The sequence below is a fragment of the Musa acuminata genome, chromosome BXJ2-9, assembly GCF_036884655.1.
Source record: "Musa acuminata AAA Group cultivar baxijiao chromosome BXJ2-9, Cavendish_Baxijiao_AAA, whole genome shotgun sequence".
NCBI lineage: Eukaryota > Viridiplantae > Streptophyta > Magnoliopsida > Zingiberales > Musaceae > Musa > Musa acuminata.
This window is the reverse complement of record NC_088346.1, coordinates 29,616,076-29,622,516: the sequence shown is the minus strand read 5'-3', so window position 1 is coordinate 29,622,516 and position 6,441 is coordinate 29,616,076.

The window sequence follows — 6,441 nt, the reverse complement described above, 5'->3', positions numbered from 1 at the left end:
AGTTATCCTTAACTCCCCCTATCTATATGCCATAGTTGAGATAAGTCAACCTTGAATTCAAGACCTAAGAATTCAAGTGACGCATTGATAAGTTAGATCAGTTAAACTTATCAATGCTCCCATCATGATGCCTATCATGATGTATCTCTTCAAGAATTATGTCAAGGCATGACATACATCAACAAGTTTGTATGATAGTGTTTGTAACTAATCATCATGTAATCATATAAAGCTACGAAGGACTTTTTACATGATGCTTACATTTGAGATTTTCTAGCAAGTTTGCATTTTCTATAGAATATCAAATCAAGATATGATGCAAACTATTGCACATGTTCACATATCTCTTGGTGATGCAAGGATGGCATAACATTGTTTATGGCATCACTCAAGTATTTGTAACTATGACATAGATATGATTATGGCAGTTCAGCTATGACATAGTGTTTATCAATTCATATTTTTCTCCCCTTTTGTCATCAACAAAAAGCGTGATAGCATTATCAAGCATATAAAGGAAGTCATGACACATATATCACTTTATTGTTTTTGCTTGACGGAGGAAAGTCATTTTCCAAGGAGTTTTCATAAGAGTGTACGGGAACAACCCATTTTTAGCATACAACCCGAAAAATGAACTTCTTACATGCATTTGGTTAAAAATATTTGTCACATAATTTGCAACATGTTATTTGATCAAGCGTTGTCAAGGCATGTAATAGTAATAACTCAAGTATTTGTCACATAATTTGCAACATGTTATTTGATCAAGCGTTGTCAAGGCATGTAATAGTAATAGCATTCGAATAATTTTGATGTAGTAACACAATTATTTCAAGTGCAGCATTATATCATATTGCATAGCAGGATTTTTATTTCAGCAAGTGTAGCATTGCATCACATGGTAAGATATCAGCTCGTATGATGCAAATTTTTGTTTGATACATGGCATGATAGCAATCATATTAGCAATAGCTACCATATCAATGTCATACTGCTGACTTATCAACTTACATTGGTATGTTGCTTCATATTTTCAAGGCATAGGCTTTTAAACCTTTTTAGTTTCAGTGCAAAAACCGAGATAAACAATAAGAGATGTTTGCAAATATGCTTACGCAGACAAAGATAACCATATCAGGGTAACATATGTACAGTATATCAGATAACCATAAAGACAAAGTCCTTCATGAATAACATAAGGAGTTTACAACATGTCATATCAAAAACATCAGATGTTTATACAAGCTTATTCATGAGGTGGAAGATTAAAGTGCCTAAATAAAGAGTCAAATTGTCGATGGATTTGTTGTAGCTCGGTTAGGATTTGATCTTGTCGAAGTTCAAGCCGTTCTTGTCGTTGCTCAAATCGGTCCATCCGAATCCCGATATCTTCGATGGATGATGTGTGAGTTTGCTCAACCGGATGTGTTTCCTCAAAGGGACAGATTGGAGGAGAGTGGGTACTCCTAAAGACTGGGGTTTCCGGCTCTGGTTCAGGTTCAGGTTCAGGGGGATTAGTTCTTCTAGGCATTCTAACCCAGTTGCCGTTTCTATAGTGACATCTTAGTCGGTGAAGTAGATTTTTGTTTATTATGCTGTATCTATCTGATTTCATTACTTCTTCTTCTAGTGGTATTTGAATGTCGTAAGCTTTCATTATTCTAGTAATAATTCCACCATATGGGAGCATCATATCTTTTGTAGATAATTCCAACATGTTTTGTTGGATCAGATAGCCAAGACAAATGTCACGTTCTTTCATAATTAGGTACATAATTCCTAATTCCAATTGACTCACTTCATCATGATGGTATTGCTTAGGAAGAATTATACTAGTCATGATATGATGAAGTATCTTAGTGTTAAAGGGCATTAGATGTTCACAACTTTTAGAAATAGATTCTATGTTAGGATTGGCAAGGATTGTTCCTAAGGCGTTAACGTAAGATGTTCCAATAGTATTTTCATCCCATGATCCTTTAAAGTAAAGTCCTATGCTTTTCATGGGAATACCTATTATATCACAAATGAATCTATCAGTGATTGAAATGTGTTGTCCTAATAGATAGGTTGATATCCTTTCTTCATCATCTTTTTGCATATTGTTATAAAACAATCTAACTAGTCTAGGATAAATGGGTTCGTTGATCTGCAAAATGGGAAGTAGATTTAGGTTTGCAAACCAATGGATAGTCTCTACATCTCTTAGTTCATTCAGATCTACATATTTTCCCTTATTAATGCTTCTTAGTTCGAAGAAGAGAAATTTTTCAGCATGGTTTTTGGAATCAAAAAGAGTGAGATCAAACTCTTCTACTACTCTCCTCTTTCCCTTGTCCCTTGAGGATCTTCTAGATCCCATTACTACTGCTGTTTTAGAGGGATGATGATGAGCTAAAGTAAATGAAGAACAAAACAGAATTTTAAGAGCTTCTTAGAGAATACCTTTGTGAAATCTTCAAGAGAAGGAAGGATTCTTGATGTTTTGCTCCGAAATGGGAGGTATTTGGAAGGTTTAGAGGAGTGAAGTGGGAATGGAGGTGTCTTGGAAGAGTAGAGGAGGAAATGGGGGTGAGTTGGGGTCGGTTCCTTAGCCGGCCCTAGCGTGATTTTAGAGGGCAGAGCTGCTGGCGGTTGCACCTCTGGCTGGAGCGGTGTAACCTCTGGCAACCCGTGATGGCTGGAGGTGCAACCGCCAGCTGGAGAGGTGCCACCGCCTGCAGCAGGTGAGTACTTAGGATGATTTGATTTGGGAGAGTTTGCCTTGAGGAGAGTTTCAGAGCAATTGATGTTTGTTACATGATTTCGTATAAGTTTTTATTTAAGGAAGAAGCTCTTTGTAAGATAGATCTTTTAACGTGCATACGAATGTTTGTTTGGTGTCCCTTTTAAGATCATGACATGTTTAGTTTCTACAAGAATTAATTCGTAGATGAACAGGTTTTGAAGATCAGGGGGGTATGTGAATTTGGATATCATAAGTTTCTAATTGTATCGTATTTGTGATTTCATAGCTTCCACTTGTTACTTAAGCGTTGCGAGTTCCTTTTTGATTCTTGGTTTATGATCATTGAGAGTTAAGGAGCAGAACATTATTTCTTGCTCCGGCCTAGACTTTTAATGTTTTTATAGGAACGGATGATTTTTAGGAACCCATTTGCTTTTGGGTGCCTCATAAACAGATCTATATTTTCTATCATGTTGCATAGAGTTTATCATGGTTCCTTTAGGAACCCAAATTAATTTGTTTGGACTTATTTTCTTGAATGGACAACAATGTGTCTTGTGTCCAGATTTGCAACAAAAGTTGCACTTGGTTTGGTGTTGAACGTGTAAGATGGGGCCTTTTACAAAGGTAGTTGGATTTCGGTGAGGACTCCTCACAAATCCAATCCCACTTCTTTTGGGAGCATGACCCTTGTTTGTAAGGATCATGTTTAATGACTTGCTACCAACCTCGAATTTCTTCAAGGTGTCCTTAAGCAGCAAGTTTTCTTTTTGTATAGTTTCTAAATCATGACATTTGATACATGAGTTTAAACTATCATGATGTTCGACTTTTAACTTATCAAACTCACAAGTAAGATTATCATGTACCCTTTTTAGCAACTTGTATTTTCTATTTATAACTTTGCATTCATCAAATAAATCATGGAAGGCATTTAATAATTCATCGAAAGATAAATCAGCATCTAATAAATCTGTTACCTCCCCTTCGATGGCCATAAAGGCGTAATGAGCAACTTGCTCGGTGTTGGATTCTTCTTCCTCGGATGCGCTCGAATCATCCCATGTTGCTTGGAGCGCCTTCTTCTTTGTTGTTCTTTTCTTGACTTGGGGACAATCACTTTTGTAATGTCCCGGCTTTTTACATTCATAGCAGATCACTTGGTCCTTCTTAGGTTCAAGTTTATTTTTCATATCGTTTTAAAACTTGTTTCTTTTGAAGAATTTTTTAAACTTTCTTGTCAACAGTGCCAAGTCATCGTCACAATCCTCATCACTTGAGTTTTCTCTCAAGTGGCATTCAGAAGTTTTAAGTGCCATATCCTTCCTGTTCTTTGGAAGGATGTCTTCTTGCTCTTCATGAGCTTTGCAGGTCATTTCGTAGGTCATTAATGACCCGATTAGTTCTTCAAGAGGGAAATTTTGCAGATCTTTTGCCTCTTGAATGGCGGTGACTTTAGGATCCCAACTCTTAGGAAGGGATCTTAGTATCTTATTAACAAGCTCAAAATCCGAAAAGCTCTTTCCGAGACCTTTTAAACCGTTGACGACATCCGTGAAACGGGTAAACATGTCGCCAATGGTTTCACTCGGTTTCATTCGAAAAAGTTCAAAAGAATGCAGCAACAGATTGATTTTTGACTCTTTCACTCTACTTGTGCCCTCGTGGGTCACTTCAAGTGTGTGCCAAATATCAAAAGCAGTTTCGCAAGTTGAAACACGATTAAACTCGTTTTTATCAAGAGCGCAAAATAAGGCATTCATAGCCTTTGCATTAAGAGCGAAAGCCTTCTTTTCCAAATCGTTCCAATCGATCATTGGAAGAGAAGATTTTGAAAATCCATTTTCAACAAGATTCCATAGTTCAAAATCCATAGAAATAAGAAAGATCCTCATTCGGGTCTTCCAGTAAGTGTAGTCCGTTCCACTGAACATGGGTGGACGTGTAATCGAATGCCCCTCTTGGTTTCCGGCGTATGCCATCTCTCTTGGGTTTTAATCCTTTAGAGAGTTAACCGTGCTCTGATACCAATTGTTAGGATCGAGAGCACTAAGAGGGGGGGGTGAATTAGTGCAGCGGAAATCGTATAATAAATTTAAAACCAAAAGCTGCGTTTATTCAAAAACTATTATGATGCAAAAGCAAATTCTCAGTTTGTATCTAAGTGCAGTTTGCGTCTAAGCGCAGATTGCGTCTAAGCGCAGTTTTGCGTCTAAGCGCAGATTGCGTCTAAGCGCAGTTTTGCGTCTAAATGCAGATTTACGTCTAAACGCAGATTTTACGTCTAAACGCAGTTTTACGTCTAAACGTAGTTTTACGTCTAAGCGCAGATTGCGTCTAAGCGCAGTTTTGCGTCTAAATGCAGATTTACGTCTAAACGCAGATTTTACGTCTAAACGCAGTTTTACGTCTAAACGTAGTTTTACGTCTAAACGCAGATTTATGTCTAAACGCAGTATTACGTCTAAACGCAGTTTTACGTCTAAACGCAGTTTTACGTCTAAACGCAGTTTTACGTCTAAACGCAGTTTTACGTCTAAACGTAGATTTACGTCTAAACGCAGTTAGACGCAGATTTACGTCTAAACTTTGAAACTTGTTTGTATACTCGCAGAAGGCAGTATGCAGATGAAACCAAGACGTAAACGTGAACTGAAATCTGATGATTGAGCGAAGAAAGCCGATTTACGTCTGAATGCAGTTTTACGTCTAAATGTTGAAACTCGTTTGTAAGATCGTAGAGGACAGATTGCAGTTATTAATAGGATTAAAATGTAAGCGTAAACTGCAAGGAAGCTCGTTCGTAAAAGCACGGAAAACAGATTTGCAGAATCAAACGTAAACGTAAACTGTAATGTATGAAAATACGAGTTTACGTCTGAATGCAGATTTGGAAGAACAGCACTTAGAACTTGTTCGTGAAAGCGCAGAGAGCAGTAGTGATGAGGGAGGTTTGCAGTAATGATAAAGTGCTCGAAAATAAACGCAAACCAGAGATTTAGAGTGGTTCGGTCAGCCTTGACCTACTCCACTTTTGGCTTCCTCCACCGATGAGGTTGCCGACGTCAACTAGCTGCCTTCCTTCAATGGGCGAAGGCCAAACTTCCCTCTTACAGTTTCTCTCCTTTTGACAGGCTTAGGAGACAACCTTTACAGACCTTTCTCTCCTCACTTTACAGTTGAAAACTTGAAGAACAGAAGGAGGAGACTCAAGGGCTTTACAACACTTTTGAGCTCTTTAGAATCACAGAAAAGATCACAATTTCGGTATATGTCTGTATCTTTTCAGTGCTGAATGGGTGGGGTATTTATAGGCCCCAACCCAATTCAAAATTCGAGCTCAAAACGATCAAATCGATCAAATCCCAGAATTCTGGGATCAGGCGGTTGCACCTCTCGACTGGAGAGGTGGCACCGCCTGGCAGAGCTCGAAGACTGAGCTCTGCCGATTGCTTCTTCTCTGCCAGAGCTCGAAGACGGAGCTCAATGGTTGCATCACCTGGCAGAGCTCGAAGACTGAGCTTGGTGGTTGCATCACCTGGCAGAGCTCGAAATCTGAGCTCGGTGGTTGCATCACTTGGCAGAGCTCCAAACTGAGCTCAAGCTGATGCACCATTCTGCCATAGCTCGAAGACTGAGCTTGGTGAATGCATCACCTGGCAAAGCTCAAGACTGAGCTCAGGCTGATGCACCACTCTGCCAAAGCTCGA